The sequence below is a fragment of the Castor canadensis genome, chromosome 12 (assembly GCF_047511655.1).
Source record: "Castor canadensis chromosome 12, mCasCan1.hap1v2, whole genome shotgun sequence".
Taxonomy (NCBI): Eukaryota; Metazoa; Chordata; class Mammalia; order Rodentia; family Castoridae; genus Castor; species Castor canadensis.
The window spans coordinates 128,994,939-129,012,852 of NC_133397.1; positions in this window are offsets into that span (position 1 = coordinate 128,994,939).

A 17,914-nucleotide genomic window follows, 5' to 3' on the forward strand; every position below is an offset into this window, starting at 1 on the left:
GTGCTCTCTGGCTTCAGCCACAGCTCCAGTCTGCGGTCTTGGTAATTGTTTCCCGGGCTGGCCTCGTACCTTGATCCTCCGGATCTCTAGGATTACAGGCGTCCGGCACCAGGGGTGCCTGGCCAGTCTTTGTTCCTAATAAATTGGATGGCAACAGGCTTGTTTGAAATGTTTTTAAACTTGGTGATTTTCAAGGGACCTTACAGTTTACCACTTTTACCCACGCACAGGAAATCAATGTGAGTCAATGCCCTGTATAGCTACCCTTATCTCAACCAGCAAAACCCCTTGTTCCTTCCTATTATTACTTATACTCTCTCTACAACAAAATTAGAGATAAGGGCAAAATAGTTTCTGCTGGGTATTGAGGGGGTAGCGGGAGGGGGTGGAGTGGGTGGTAAGGGAGGGGGTGGGGGCAGGGGGGAGAAATAAACCAAGCCTTGTATGCACATATGAATAATAAAAGAAAAATGAAAAAAAAATAAAAAAAGAAAAAAAAAAATTTTTTGTTGGGAAATATTCATTATGGGGGGGTTCATAATGACAATTGCGATTGGACTTATATTGTACATTATTTTCATCGCCCCCCCCTTGTCTCTCCCCCTCAGCCCCTTCCCCATCCCACTAAAGCAATTGCAAGAGATTATTTAGTTCTGTTTCTTGTAGATATTTGAAGTCCATCAACCATACCCTCACCTTAATCTCCTTCCTTCACCGTCCTCTTTCCAACTAGTACCCCTCCTGCGGGCACACTTTTTCAGTCCTGATTTTCTTACTAATATTTAAGTTGATGTTCAAAGGGGTGTCTCCGTGTATGCCCTCTGTGGGGTGTTTTACTTTGCTCTGTTCAATCCCTTGGATTACTCTCCCTTACCCCTTCACCTCCCTCCTATCACTTTTTTTGAAAGGGGGTGGGGTGTTGAGGATGGAACCCAAGACCTTGCACATTCCTGGAAAGTGCTCTACCCCTGAGCTAAAATCATAGCCCTGTGTTATGCTTTTACTTAGCATTTTATAAAAACACGGGAAAAAAAAAAAACACTAAGTTTTATACAAAATACAAATGTGAAAGTTAAGATACATTTTTGTTTGTTTCAGACAGGGTCTCACATGTAGTCCAGACTAATCTCAAAGTCACGGTGTTGCCCAGGCTGACCTTGAACTTGAAATCCTCCTGCCTCAACCTCCCAGGTATTGGGATTAACAGACACACCCCACCATGCCCAGCTTCAGCTATGTCATCTCTATGAAATGTTTTAAGTCATTTACAACTGGTTTAAAGATTTATGTTTATATTTTTCTTGGTCTTACCAAGTTTATCAATCGAAAAAGCTGTCTAGCAAAAATGTTCCCGAGTTAGTCCATTGTCAGTGTCTCAAGTCTTGTTGCTCCTGAGAAGGAAAATTTGTCTCTCTTTCTGAAAACTTGTATGTTTTATAGACATATGCTATGTAGCTGAGTAGAGTAACGTGTTAAATTGCTATTCCAGGACTAGTTTATTACAGACTTACATGGTAGCATGAGCATGGGGGAATTGTAAAGAGACCTTGGTTCCTGTCCTGTTGTGTTAGATGAGTCACTTTGAGCCTTGTTTTTCCTACTTAGAAATGGAAATACTGTGTAATTCAAAGGACTTAAAGTCTGCTGAGACTGTGAAATCACTTTTTATATTGTGAGGTGCTGTGCAATATTGGTGTTTATTGTCTTTATTAGGTCTGGGCAGTCTTCAGTAATAAACTTAATAATATGGCTGAGAGAAATTTAATTAAATGTAAATAGTATGGTAAGTCATGAAACACACCAAAATGTAATCCATATTTAGTTACTCATCATACACTGTAGTCCTGTTTTAAATAAACTTTTGAGAACGGGAATAACATCTTTAAGCTTAAAATGAGAATATATATGTATATAGCCTTTTTTTTCCCTGTCATCCCAAAATCCATAATATGGAGAGAAAGATGCCACAAAAAGCCAGGTGCCGGCTGCTTTGCTGTCGCTCGATGGGTGGCGAGGCCGGGAGCAGCTCCCTTGTGTAGTGTCAGCCCGAGTTCCTGGTGGTGTGGGTCTGCGCTTACGGACCCGGGACCTGGAGCTGCAGGCTTGAAAACGTGCGCTTATGGCTCTTTACCTGCCAAAGCCAGAGACTTAGGACTGCAAGTGCCAGCAGCCAGGGTGGCAGCCCTGAGCTTTGGCCATGAGGACCCTGGCCCTTCGCAGCAGCTACTGTCTCAGTTCCCAAGCTTCAGGCGTTGGGACCCTCAGCTCTGCCTTTGGCAGCTCGAGAACTTGTAGAACCTGGCACTGGTCCCAGGGCTGCAGTCCTTGTCTTGAGTCCTATCCTCTGCTCTCTCTGCTCCTCACCAGCTACCCTCTTGGTGGTGTGGCCCTCATGATGCTGCAGTGGAAGCACTGGAGTCTTGCCTGCTCTGCTGTGATAAAGACACAAGTAGCCAGTGAGGCCCTTCGGGGGCCAAATGGCCTAACACCAGGGCCTTCTTATGCAGCTGGATAAGGGCGAGGTACGTCAGTGCTGGGATTGTACCACCGATCACAGTCCTACGTGTGCTTGGCCTCCAGTTCCGTCAGTCACAAGCCTTGCTGATGGGCCAATTACAAGCATGCCTGGCACCAATCAGGTTTTTTGCTGAGTCTCAGGGAGGGGCTTTCCCCTCTCCTCCTGAGTGAGAGTATCAGGGTCTTCTAGAGTTCAGGGGTTTGTCTTGTCCAGAATGGAGTCTTCCTAAGCTGGTAGGGGTTGCCTGGAGCGGTTGTGACTGGAGCAGGCCTCCTGTGGGAGGATTTGGGCTCCAGTGGCAGCCATGTTTGTAGGGGCCCTTGCAGTTGGAGTGGAATTTCCTCAGTGTGAGACTGCCCTGTGGACAGTGCAGCTGGTTGCCAGGGGTGGAGCTGCAGGCAGTTAGGCTCAGGGAAGGGTCAGCTGCCAGTAACCGGTCCATGCGAAATATGACAGGGTGCAGATTAAAAAGTGCATATCCCCAGCACATGCCCTTGGAGAGGGTTGGGTACTTCTGATCTATGTCAGAGTTGCAATTTCTCCCTTACCATGAATGAGACTACCTCTGTAGTAATCTTAAGATAACTTTTCATATTTTAGTATTTAATTTCCATACAGTCATATAAAATAGATCTTAGTGGGGTACCAGTAGCTCACACCTGTAATCTAGCTACTCGGGAGACTGAGATTGGGAGGGTCATGGTTGAGACTCCATCTCCAAAATAACCAGAGCAAAATGGACTAGAGGTGCGGCTCAAGCAGTAGAGCATCTTCTTGGCAAGTTTGAAACGTTGAGTTCAAACCCCAGTCCCACCAACAAATAAATCTTTAAAAATAGGTGTATTGACGGTGGGCAAAACACTTTCAGAGAGGTTTACTAATTAGTTCAAAGTCTCATAGATAATAAATAATGGAGCTAACATTTGAAACCATGTTGTTTAACTCCAAAGCTGAGGCTGTTTTCAATTTGAAAGCTAATTCTAAATTTACAAAGAAACAGGAACGTGAGTTACAATCATTATAGCACTTTAAAAGTGTATAGCACTTTCATATGTGTTTCTTAATGACCAGGATTTTGTTTGTTTTTGCAGTGCTGGAGTTTGAACTCAGGGCCTGGCACTTGCTAAGCACACACTATCATTTGAGCCATGTTTGCAGCCCTTTTTGCTTTGGTTATTTTCCACTAGAATTATACACTTTTTGCCCAGGGCTAGCCTCAGACTGAGATCCTTCTACCTAGGCCAGTGGAAAGGAGTCCATGGAGAGGGATGAATTAAAAATACAAGCAAAATAAGGTCTTAAGGAGTTGGAGGATGAAGTTGAAACAGCACAGATGGAGTGACTAGGACTCGCTACCCAGATCTGAGCACACTTCACAAAGAGTGGAGGCTGAGACTAAGGTCACAGGTGAGCGATTACAGACAGCACATGGGAAGGGCAGCAGGAAACCAGCACCTGCAAGGCAAAGAAGTGGTCAGGGAAAGAACAAGAGAAGTTGTGTAAACTCACTGTCACAGAAGTGGATGCACAACCAGGTTTGAGAAAAGTAAGAAGAAGCCAAAAGTGTCAAGTATTACATAAAAGAGAATGCAGACTGGGAATTATCTGGTGATATTTGTACAAGAATTTCATAAATGAAAACCTGGAAGTTGCCGGGCATGGTGGTATGTGTCTGTAATTCCAGCTTCGGAGAGGTGAAAGTAGGAGGGTGGTGACTTCAAGACTAGCCTGTGGTACATACCAAGTTTGAGGCTAGCATGGGCTACATAGTTACTCTGTCTCAAAACAAAACAAAAACCCCAAACTGGAAATTTTTCTTGTGTATTCGGTTAGAGCTGACAGATTTCCATAGTGTTAGGTAACAGACATAAGCAACAGCCAAGGAATATCATGGAGCATTTGGCCTGGCCTAGCCACAGATTGACCTTGAGGGGTAAGATGGTCAACTACACAGAAGTTACCTTTATCATCCTGTCCGGTTTAGAAAAAGAAAAGGCTGCCAGCCCACACCACCAGACTGCAGCTCCCGCCCGCTGGAGTGATGAGTTAATCTGGGTCGTTAGCATGTCATTTTAATCTAGATCTAATTGCAGATTCTTCCTCCCCATCTCATAGTGGTCACACAGAGTGATTTTTCCTTCTTTTTTTTCTTTCTGTGGTACTAGGGCTTGAACTTGGGGCCTCACACTTGCTAGGCAGTTGCTCTACCACTTGAGCCACTCCACCAGCCCTTTTTTGTGATGGTTTTTTTTTTTTTTTTTTTTTTTTTTTCATTTTTCTTTTATTATTCATATGTGCATACAAGGCTTGGTTTATTTCTCCCCCCTGCCCCCACCCCCTCCCTTACCACCCACTCCACCCCCTCCCGCTCCCTCCCTCAATACCCAATAGAAACTATTTTGCCCTTATCTCTAATTTTGTTGTAGAGAGAGTATAAGCAATAATAGGAAGGAACAAGGGGTTTTGCTGGTTGAGATAAGGATAGCTATACAGGGCATTGACTCACATTGATTTCCTGTGCGTGGGTGTTACCTTCTAGGTTAATTCTTTTTAATCTAACCTTTTCTCTAGTTCCTGGTCCCCTTTTCCTATTGGCCTCAGTTGCTTTAAGGTATCTGCTTTAGTTTCTCTGCATTAAGGGCAACAAATGCTAGGTAGTTTTTTAGGTGTCTTACCTATCCTCACCCCTCCCTTGTGTGCTCTCACTTTTATCATGTGCTCAAAGTCCAATCCCCTTGTTGTGTTTGCCCTTGATCTAATGTCCACATATGAGGGAGAACATACGATTTTTGGTCTTTTGAGCCAGGCTAACCTCACTCAGAATGATGTTCTCCAATTCCATCCATTTACCAGCGAATGATAACATTTCGTTCTTCTTCATGGCTGCATAAAATTCCATTGTGTATAGATACCACATTTTCTTAATCCATTCGTCAGTGCTGGGGCATCTTGGCTGTTTCCATAACTTGGCTATTGTGAATAGTGCCGCAATAAACATGGATGTGCAGGTGCCTCTGGAGTAACAGTCTTTTGGGTATATCCCCAAGAGTGGTATTGCTGGATCAAATGGTAGATCGATGTCCAGCTTTTTAAGTAGCCTCCAAATTTTTTTCCAGAGTGGTTGTACTAGTCTACATTCCCACCAACAGTGTAAGAGGGTTCCTTTTTCCCCGCATCCTCGCCAACACCTGTTGTTGGTGGTGTTGCTGATGATGGCTATTCTAACAGGGGTGAGGTGGAATCTTAGTGTGGTTTTAATTTGCATTTCCTTTATTGCTAGAGATGGTGAGCATTTTTTCATGTGTTTTCTGGCCATTTGAATTTCTTCTTTTGAGAAAGTTCTGTTTAGTTCACGTGCCCATTTCTTTATTGGTTCATTAGTTTTGGGAGAATTTATTTTTTTAAGTTCCCTGTATATTCTGGTTATCAGTCCTTTGTCTGATGTATAGTTGGCAAATATTTTCTCCCACTCTGTGGGTGTTCTCTTCAGTTTAGAGACCATTTCTTTTGATGAACAGAAGCTTTTTAGTTTTATGAGGTCCCATTTATCTATGCTATCTCTTAGTTGCTGTGCTGCTGGGGTTTCATTGAGAAAGTTCTTACCTATACCTACTAACTCCAGAGTATTTCCTACTCTTTCTTGTATCAACTTAAGAGTTTGGGGTCTGATATTAAGATCCTTGATCCATTTTGAGTTAATCTTGGTATAGGGTGATATGCATGGATCTAGTTTCAGTTTTTTGCAGACTGCTAACCAGTTTTCCCAGCAGTTTTTGTTGAAGAGGCTGCTATTTCTCCATGTGATGGTTTTTTTCGAGATAGGTCTTGAGAACTATTTGCCCAGTCTGGCTTTGACCCTTGATCCTCCTGATCTCTGCCTCCTGAGTAGCTAGGATTACAGGCATCACAGAGTGATGTCATTCACTGTCTGTAGGCTGGTCTTAGGGAGGAAAGTGACATTCCAAGCCCCTGACACTTCAATAAAATCCTGTGCAAAATGAAAATGAAGTGTTCTCCACCTCTGCCTCTCAAAGTAGCTTTCTATTCTTTTTTTTTTTTTTTCTGACAGGTCTCAGAATTTTTTTTTTTCTTTTTGGTGGGACTGGGGTTTGAACTCAAGGCTTCATGCCTGCAAAGCAGGCGCTCTACCACTGCAGCCACACCTCTGTTCTAATAAACTGCTCTTTACTACTCTGCCTCTCGTCTCTCCTAAAATCTTCTCTGGCCAGATGTAAGAATTGAGAGCTGCACTGACTGACAATAAGGATGGGTCAACTCTAACTAAAAAGTAAGGTGATAGGAAATATCAGTTCAAAATGTGATTCAGTTTTCCATCAAGTGATGTGAATTTTGAATCTAACTCACTACTTACTCTATTTCAAAAGTATTATTTGCAGTTGGTAGACATAGACTCGAGGCTACTGCTGTAAATCCCACTTATTCACTCATGTGCTGCTCTCATTCTGTGAGTGCTTACTGGGAACGTCTGTGTGCTCGGCTAGGTACTGGAGATGGGGGGAGAGGCCCACAAATGAGAAAGAATGCTTACTGCTGAAGAAGCCATACCAGAGGAAGAAGGAAGCACATTCATACTAGAAAAATAAAATCAAAGTAATTCAACTTTTTAAAATAATTGAGGATGATTAGTTGTAGTGAAGCTACTTAAAGAACTATTATGAAGCCATGAAAACACTTGTGAAGGTTATATGGTACTTTCCCTTTAACATAAAGCAAAATACATCACTCTTGTTGTTAGAACTACATGTAAATATCCAGGTGGATAAAGTTTCACAGGAATGCAAAAATTAAGCTACATAGGTGTTTCGATAGAAAGTCTTGATATGCAGCTCAGGCCTCCAACTCATGTTTCTTCTGCCTTTGCCTCCTGAGTGCTGGTATGTAACTGCAGGTGTATGCTGCTATGCACGGCTTCCTTAACTTTTTTAAAAAAACTTTTGATCTAGTTTTTAAAATGTTATGCTGATTTTAAAACAGAAGCTATGAGAAAGATCATTTTGTGCTGAGCTGTAAACATATCCCTTCACGTTCACAGTGGGGCTTGTAAAAGCAGTCCTTGAATTTTAAATCTTATTTTTTGCTAACAAAGCTCTCGAGTTGGTGATCGTCAGGTAAACTCTAGTCCACAGAAAAGGCACCGGTTGTGTATTGTCATAAAGGCTACGTAACAAGCCACCCCAAAGGTCAGGGGACTGAAACAACAGCCGTGTATTCCTAGGAGCCTCTGCGTTAGTTGGACAGCTCTTCTGGGATTGTTTTCTAAGTCAGCTGTGGGTTGGGAAGGTGGCTTCATTGGCCGGACTCACATTTGGGAACCAGTTGGCTGTCACCAGATCTAGGAAGACCTTGGCTCTTTGCACGACTTATCACTTTCCTCCAGCAGCGCAGCTTGAACAGGTTGTCATGGTGAAGCAGAGCTGTTGGCCTGTTTAGCCCTTTCCTTAGCGGGTCTCCTGTGAGCTTGGTGCTGTAGTAGGAATGGGAGAATAGGACCAGTCACAGGAAGCAGGCCCTGCTGGGGAGCTTGCCATCCACACCGGAGAGGAAAACCAAGACACAGTGCAGTTGGTAAAGTGCCACAATGGTGTGATCGCACATGGGCACAGTGGAGGACCTCAAAATCAGCAGGTAAGTGGGTGCTATGGCTTAATACAGTTTGCTTGTCCCCCAAGGCTTCATGTGTCGAATTATACCCACTGTGAGGTGGAGCGGGAACTTAATGGGATCATGGTGTTTAGAGGAGAGAATTTACGTCATCGGGTGAAGCTTCCATGAGTGAGTCCTGGTGGCTTTATAAGAAGAGGGAGAGACCAGGCACCAATGCTCTAGCAAGAGGGCCATCCCAGAGGTGGCCCTAACTTCGCACCTCCGGAACTGTGAGCCCAAATATACCTCGTTTCTTTATAACTGACCTAGTCTGTGGTACTATGTTATTAGCAACAGAAAACACATGGTGACAATGGGAGGCATTACAAAGGTGTCCTTGTGTGAGGTTTCAGGAAGACGAGGAAGGGAATCTAAAGCTCAGTGGCAGTCCTGGCAAGCTCAGTGTTTTGGTACTGTAGAGAAAGGGACAGATGAGGGAGTAGTGTGGGGAAAAGCCACTCAGGGTTAAAGTTGTTCTGGTGCAAATAATGACTTAAGTTGAATTTACTGGAAGGATTAGGTGGTCTTACGGCAAACTTTGGAATGGGGGAGTAGGAATCCATAAACTGTCCTCTTCATAGACTGTAAAAACTGCCACTTCAAAATCCTACTGTGAGGAGAGCAAGTCTGTTTGGCTAGTGGAAATCATATTTCCTTGGCCCTGCCTCAGCTGCAAGTTGTATGTGGACATTGGCTACGGTAGTGTCACATGCAGGAGAGGAAGGTGTCACCATGAGCTCCATGGCTGGCCTAAGAGGCACTATTCCATCGTTTATTTGGTGCCTTTCCTCACATGTAAATGGCAAAAACACCTCCAACCTATTTGGTTTGCCATTCTGGTCCTGCCATTCCTGCACTTACCTTCTTTCCAAGTTCAAAGGTACAGCTAACTGGAGGAAGGAACATCTTGGGGTTATTGTTCTTCTGGTCCTGATTTCTCTGTGAAAAACGCTCATCCCTCTTCCAGTTGGTGGCACAGGCTCACTGAGTTTGGGCTGTAATCCCAAAAGACATAATCTCAGAGGTCGTAATTACAAATGTTTAAATCCTGAAAGATCAAAATCCTGAACTTGGACTGGAGGTGTGATTCAAGCAGTAGAGCACTTGTCTTGGAATCTCTTGAGTTCAAACCCCAGTAACAACAACAAAAAAAAATGTAGGTTAGCACCAAAATCCCTAAAGTCTAAAGTTCTGAGAGATCAAAATCCTAAAAAAAAGTTGGCACCAGTGGCCCCACCTATAATCCAGCTACTTGAGAGGCTGAGATCAGAAGGATCATGACTTGAGGCCAGCCTGGACAAATAATTCGCAAGACCCTATTTCTAGAATAACCAGAGCAAAATGGACTGGAGGTGTGGCTTGAGTGGTAGAGTGTCTGCTGTGTGAGCATGCAAAGTCCTGAATTCAAACCCCAGTCCTCAATAAAAATCCTGAAAAGATAAGAATCTTTAAAAGGCATTTTTGTTTTGTTGAGACAGGGTTTCACTATATATCCTAGGCTGACCTCAAACTCAAGATTCTCTGGCCTCATCCACCGCAGTGCAGGAATTACAGAATTACAGGTATGTACCATCAAACCCAGCTCTAAAAGACATTTTTTTAAAGGAATTTGAGAAACATTTTAAAATATGGCAATACTTCATTGGCCACCTTGCACAATAAAATGGGCAATAATACGTGTTTCTGCAAGCATACATACTCAGGTATGCAAAGAGCCAGACAAGTATAACAGTTACGAGCAGACAAAGACATACATGTCAAAAATGACATGTATAAATTCATATCACTATGGTTGGTATGTGCTGGGCACCAGCTTCATAACTGCCATAATCTGAAATACTGTGATGACAAACTAAGTCTCTTGACAAGACCAATCAAAGACTGCAGTGGAGTGTGAAGCCCTGGGTTCAAACCCCAGTGCTATCAAAAACAAACAGAAAACTGCAGAGGGTTATCACTGCAAATGTGATAGAAATTTTATCCTTCACAAATGCAGATGTTCAAAAAGGACATCTCATTTGTTGAGGGAGTTTCAGGGTTCTTAATGTACATCCACAATGCTGTCGTACAAAGTGACATTGTGCTCTGTACTTTGTGGATCAAGTTTGCAAGTAATGCTTAAAATGAATCAGAAGTCTTTACACAACATAACCTCCAGTGTTGGAACTGGTACTGCAAAAATACATAGCAGAGTGAACTGTAAAAAAGTAATGCTGGCAATTTAAAATAGCAGGAAAAAAAAACTTAAAAATGGGCTCTGTGGCTCACACCCATAATCCCAGGTGGAGATTGGGAGAATCACAGCTCAAGGCCAGCACAGGCAAAAAAGTTTTCAAGACCCCATCTTAACCAGTAAAGAGGAGGATCATGGGCTAGGCCAGCCAAGGCCCTATCCCCAAAACATCTAAAGCTAAAAGGGCTGGGGGCGTGGCTCAAGTGGCAGAGCCCCTTCCCAGCAAGCACCAAGCCCTGAGTTCCACCTCCAGTAGCACCAACAAAAGAAAAAGCAAAGTTAGCAGATTGTGACCAGCTAGGTGGAGTAGTGTGGGAGAGCTGGCTGACTTTCACAGCCAGATTTTGAAGTCTTGCAGCGCAATGAATAGCTACCTCTTGGGAGGCAGAGGTGTGTTTTTGAGGCAGGATCTCACTTTGTCACCTAGGCTAGCCTTGAACTCATGACCCTCCATAAGGGTGGGACTACAGGTGTGTGCCATGCCTGGCTCCTTTTTTTTAGGGCCTGGTCTTCTTCGGAGGGTGTGTTCACGTTCATTTCTCTGTGGTGCTGTTCTTATTGAAGTTCTGTGATTTGGCCTGCACTAAGTGAGTGTCCTAGTAAGTTTTCCATCTTTGTGCCATGCTGCTAGTGGCTTCAGCATCCAGACGTCCACTATGCATGCATTCACACAGGGACCACACGTTTGGTGGAAACGACACCATCCTACGCTAAGGGTCGTTTTCCAGCCAACGGGAACTCTGTGATTCTGCAGTCAAAGGTGGTGTTAATTCATTAAGAGCTCCTGGAGTTTCAGCAGCTGGAGGTATGTCAGAGCAGACCTGTGACACGGTTTTCTAAACTGAAGCTTTTATTGCTGCCAGATTGTGTGGGTAATATGTCTCCGGAATTTGGCTTTCTACCCTCCCTCTGTGGTCTTTTCTCCTCCATAAGATTATGGTTTCTGAGATTTTGGCTTTAAAGGTCTCAACATTTAGGGGTTCATCTTTCAGGATTTCAATATTTAGGATTATGACACTCAGGATGGCATTTTTCATGATTACGGTCAGCACTGCTGCAATCCATGGGCTAAATTATAGGGATAATTACTACCAGGACATTCTACAAATAATTTTTTGGGACAGAGATGACAATATTTACTACAGAAAGAAAGGAAGGAGAAGAAAACAGTGATAGTTCCCACACCTGTAATCCTAGCTTCTCAGGAGGCAGAGACCAGAAGGATCAAGGTTCAAAGCCAGCCTGGGCAAATAGTTGGAGGGACCCTATCTTGAAAAAGCCCAACACAAAAAAGGGCTAGTGGAGTGGCTCAAGTGCTAGAGCAACTGCCTAGCAAGTGTGAGGCCCTGAGTTCAAATCCCAGTACCACCAAAAAAAAACGAAAAAAAAAAAAACCCAGTGATAGTTCTTATTGTAAAAAGAAGTATAGGATAATTATTCTGCCTTCAGAGACCCCAGCATTGTGTATAAGCCCCCATTTTTGCTATGATGATTTTGCTTCTTTGGGTTTTTGAGATAGCATCTCACTATGTAGCCCAGGTTGGCATTGGACTGACCATCCTGCCTCAGCCTCCGGAGTGCTGGGATCACAGGTGCATGCCACCATGCCTGTCTACTGCTACTAGTGAGCCCATGGTGTGTATTACTACCCATTCCAAGCCTGCACTGCTGACGACCATGTAACTGCTATATAACTACCCACTCCAAGTTTGCCTGCTCACGGCTAATACCTCACCTGATGGGGGCTTTGCCCCCAAGGGTGATTTATTGAGACCTCGTGTCTAGAAGTACAAGCCCTTGGTGCTCAGCAGTGTCAGATGTGTCAAGTCAAAGGCTTGCCGTGCATCCGTCTAGAGAACAGCTCTGCAGTCAGAATGACTGGGACAATGAATACTTGCTCAATACATGTTCTCCCTTGGAGATGATGAAACTGAAGCAAAGGGAGTTTGGATCAACTCTTAGGTGACAAATCCAGGACTTGACCCAAGCCTTCTGACTTCAGAACAACCCTCCTTCACAGTTACAGATGCTGCCTGGGCAACTGTTAGGACTAAGAGTGCATGTGGCCCTGGGCCTCTCTTAACCAGGATCAAGTCTCATCTCTGCTTGTCAACTTTTATTAGCCTTGTGACAGGAATGTTATTTAATTGTTTCTGAGTTCCATCTTTTCATCTATAACCTAGAGATAGGGCCCCGGTGCATGGCATAATACTATTGTTTGCTAAATAGGTTTATAAAAATGATGGTGACTATATTAATTTAACAAAACATTACTACTTCATTCTGATGTGCACATTGCAAGTGCAATGACCACACTTTCTGTGCCCACAGGTCTTCTGCAAACAGGATCTGAACTAAGCCATAAAATGAAGATCCCAATACGGTGGTTCACATCTGTGCTTCCCTTGCTTTGTACCCACACATGGGATCAGAGTTGTGATTGTGACCTGAAGGACAATTCAAGAAGGAAAACAAGCGGGGAGGCAGTGTGGTGGCTCACACCTGTAATCTTAGCACTCAGGAAGCTGAGGCAGGAGGATCACCAGCTCCTGGGCTGTACAGTGAGGACCTGTCCCAAAAAACCGAGGGCTGGGGATGTGGCTCAGTGGTAGAATGCAAGGTCCTGGATTTGATCCCAGCACAGTATGTGGGGGGAGCCTAGAACAACGAAAAGTGAAGGGAGCAAGACAAGGAACGGGGGTTTTAAAAAACGAGAACAGGAAGGCAAAACAGGTCCTGTCTGGATGTTGGCACCAGTAGGAGGGGAGAGGATATAAGGAAAAGGTGTAGAAGTGTGAGTATGGTAGAAATATGTACTCATGTATGAAAATGGAAAAATGAGCCCTGTTGAAACTGTTCCAGGAATGGGGGGTGGGGGAGGTGGGCGGAAATAAGGGAGAATGATGGTTTCGGAGAATTTAACCATGATAAATTTAAGAACTTTTGTAAATGTCACAGTGTACCCCCAGTACAACAATCACAATAATAAAAAATTAAAACTAGGACTCCAGGTATGGTTCAGGTGATACAGCGCCTACCTAGCAAGTGTGAAGCCCTGAGGTCAAACCCATTACCACCAAAAAAGAAGATTGTTGAACTAAAAAAAACTCTACAGAGCATCACCTAATTTTCTTAAGCCTGACATGTGAAGTTGGGAGCTGACAATGGAATGAATTGATCAGGAGATCCTTGTGGCAGAACAGGGAGTCAGAGCAGTGCAAGGAGGAGAGGTTGACGCTATTCTCCGCAGCTGAAGACAGCAACCTGGGGCGGAAGTGAAAGTGAGAAGCACCTTTGAGAAATGACCCTCCAGCGGTGCTTTGGGGAGCAGCTGTGTTTACAACATGAGCCAGGACAAAGTCAAATGGGCCTTTCAGGAAGGGAAAAGAAGCCTTCCAGGCAGACTCTCCAGCCACCGGGCTTAATCGCATCACTACGACAAGCATGGGGAAAAGGGCAGGTGTGCTTGGGCCCAAGCAGTTCACCTGGAGTCTGTGACACAGTGCAGCTCTTTCTTTAGTAAGGCCTACACCTGCCCCAAAATGCTGAGTTTTGAGAGCAAATACTACAAATCCACCAAAGCACATCTGAAGTGTTTTACTGGATGCAGGGGAAGAAGAGGGTTACACGGACGGATCTTGGCAATGACTTAATAGGAAGTTTTACAGATTTACCCTTATAAGCTTGGCTATGTAATTTGACCTAAATTAGTGTCACAGTCAAGGTCAACAATTACCGTAGTGAGATGGTTCTGGATTAACAGAACACTTAATGGTGTTTTCAGGAGCACCTCACAGTAAATGGGTTCAATGTGGCTACATTGCTGGTAAAGGGGTTGAGAAATTCATCATCCCCAAATAAACCCCAGCCAACGGCATTCACCACAAACTTATAATCTTCACAAAAAACAAAATCAGGTTCATTGTAATGATCAGAAATATGTATCTTTTGTGACTTTTGTTTGGGAAAAAGAGATCACTTAAGCACAAAGACTAGTCTGTCTTTTACCCAGATGTTTTTCTACGTGTAAAGAATAACAAAAATCTATGCTAGGCACTAGAGACTCACACCTGTAATCCTAGCTATTCAGGAGGCAAAAATCAGGAGGATCATGGTTCAAAGCCAGCCCACGCAAATAGTTCCACGAGACCCCATCTTGAAAAAATCCATTACAAAAAGGGCTGGGAGTGGCTCAAGGTGTAGGTCCTGAGTTCAAACCCCAATACCACAAAAAAAAAAAAAAAAAAAAGACTAACAAAATCGACTTGGATTTCCATGATGTAATTACATTGTTTTAGAAAAGTGTGAGCCATCAATAAATAGTATTCCCAGTTCATAAATGACATTCAGCTTCTGAACAATGACGGTAAGTGTATACATGCACCTGTAACTCACGAAGAGCATATTACTAGCTTCTTGAGCAAGACACGATCATAAAATATATGCCCTCACATCCTAGATTCATAGCAATAAAAACTTAGATTACCTCACAAGTCTACATTAGCAACAACAACTGTCACAAAATATTTATAACATTTTCTGATTTAAGAACAGATGGGCGGTGCCTGTAATCTGAGCCCTTGGGAAGCAGGAGGATAATAAATTCAATGCCAGGAAAAGTAGGGAGACTGGCTCACAAACAGATGAACAGGGTTGGAGGAGTGGCTCAAGTGGTGGAACGCCTGCTTTGCAAGTGTGAAGCCCTGAGTTCAAACCCCTGTCCCACCAAAAAACAAACAAACAAAAAATTGAATAAATCTCAGAAAAAAACAAGCAAACAAAAGGGCAGAAGGGAAAGCTTAAGTGGTAGAGCTGCTAGCCTGGCATGTTCCAGGCCCTGGGTTGAACACCCCCTGTACCACACAAGAAAAATAATAAAAAGGATCAATAAAGACTTTGAGATCAGGACAATCACAGTTCAAAGCCAGTCCAGGCAAATAGTTCGAGAGATCTTATCTCAAAAAAACCCAACACAAAACGGGGCTGGTGGAGTGGCTCAAGATGAAGACCTTGAGTTCAAATACCACTACTGCAAAAACAAACAAAGATAGGGTCTCATGAACTTCTTGGCCAGGCTGTCCTCAAACCTTTATCCTCCTGATGTCTGTCTCCTGAATAGCTAGGAATATAGGTGTGAGCCACCAGCCCTAAGTTGGACAAAATGTCCAAAAATTCCAAGAATTCCACTTTGATAATGCTGAGGAAACACAAGCTAGGAAATAATCGGTGACATTTGCCACAGATGTTCACTGCAGTTTCCTCCCTTCCTCTACTTTTTCTCTCTCTTCCATCTTTCTCTTTTTTTGGCATATATTTGATACTGGTAAAAAACTGAAAAAAACCCAAAAAAAAACAACTATCCAACAAAAGGACTGATTAAATAAAACATGGTCAATTCTCTCAGCAGAACACCCATGCTACTCAATCAAGACACTGAAAAAGGTGTTCACAACATGCTACCTTTAAAAATCAGGATGTGAAAGCTGGGTGTCCGTGACGCATGCTTGTAATCCCAGCTACTTGGGAGACTGAGGTTGGGAGGATCTCGGTTCAAGGCCAGCCTAGGCAAATAGTTCATGAGACTCTTATCTCCAAAATTACTAGAGCAAAATGGACTGGAGTTGTGGCTTAAGTGGTAGGGCATCTGCTTTGTAAATGTGAAGTCCTGAGTTCAAACCCCAGTCCCACCAAAAAAAAAAAAGGGATTGGTGGAAGGGCTTCTCTCTCTCTCTCCCTCCATTCCACATGTCCACATACTGAACGGTACTAGAAAGACATAACCATTGGGAGGGGATTATAGATTGTTTTCTTTTTGTCTATCTTTACTTTCTAACCTTATAGTGACTAGGAATTTTTTCTTTTTCTTTTTTTTTTTTTTTACAGTACTGAGGTTTGAACTCAGGGCCTTCACCTTGAGCCACTCCACCAGCCTTTTTTTGTGATGGGTTTTTTGAGATAGGGTCTTGAGAACTGTTTTGCCTCCTGAGTAGCTAGGATTACAGGCGTGAGCCACCAAGACCTGGCTTAAAAATATTTTTAATTTAACCATATGGTGTTACTTAGTTGTTGCCTTTTCAAAATATAAAAACATCTAAGAATCATTGGTTAGCTTGTTGGTTATGTATGCTTCGATTCCAACATCTTGATAATTGTGATGCAAAACTGAGGAGAATTTGAATCTTAAATGCTACAGAATTGGAATAGCCACTTCGTAAGGCTATTACTTGCCATTATTTTTATGGTTGCTATGACAATGTTTACACACAAGATTGGCTGAGCTTATGAATCCATGCCCTAAAAAGCATATCAGACTATCAGATATGAAGTAAATAATGACTGCTTGCTTTAAATATAACAAAGGTGTGGGAAGAAGTGGTAGGCCTCTGTGTTACCATGGACACAACTACATTCTCCATGGAGCAAACCCATCTCACTCCAGATCCAGGTCAGTGACTCACCAGCTCAGAGGGAAATCAACAGATATTTAATCATGTATTTTACATCAGTACAAAGTAATTCTTATCACCCAAGAACTGCTGTAAAATTTTATTCAGACAAATTAAGAAAGGCTGGCCTATATTAGTTCAAACTTCACTAATGGGCCTTAATAGCTGCCAGGCTCAACTACTTGAACCACACACACCCACCTTTTTTTTTTTTTTTTTTTTGCTTTTTACGGATAACATCTCATGCTTTTTTGCCTGGAGGCCAATCTTGGACTGCAGTTGTACTACCTATGCTACCCAAGTTGCTGGGATTACACCATGCCCAGCTAAACTAGTATTTTTAAACATTCTATGAGAAAACAGATTCTCATAGCAGGTCACTCCAGAACTGTTACAGTCAGATTAAGAATGGATATTGATACTAATTAAAATCATTAAGATAAATTGCAAAGAGCACTTCTACTAATACTTTAGTTGTTTCTTAATACAGCACTTCTTAAAACAGACAATAACCAATGGCACATGCCTGTAATCCTAGCTGCTTTGGAGACAGATCAGGAGGATCATGGTTTGAGGTCAGCCCACGAAAATAGTTCTTGAGGCCCCCATCTCCAAAATAACCAGAGCAAAATGGACTGGAGGTGTGGCTCAAATAGTAGAGTGCCTGCTTTGCAACATGAAGCCCTGAGCTCAAACCACAGTCCTATCAGAAAAAAACAAACAATCCCCAAGGTAAGCTTGTAATTTGTTAATTTAAAGGAGCTATGTTAAATTCTAGATTCAGAAACCAGGTGTGGTGGTAAACACCTGTATCCCAGCACTTGGGAGTCTGAAGCAGGAAGATTTTGAGTTTGACGTCAGCCTGGGCTACACAGCAAGACTCTGTCTCAAAACAAAACAAAAAAAGAACAACATGAAATCAAGAGAGCTAACAATCTAGTTGGGAGTCCAGAAAGGCCCTCACCAATTCATCCATTCATTCAGTAAAACTTAATCTACCAAGTGCTGTGGAGTGAGCGTTAAGGAACTTCTACACATGGCCTGCTCTCAAAA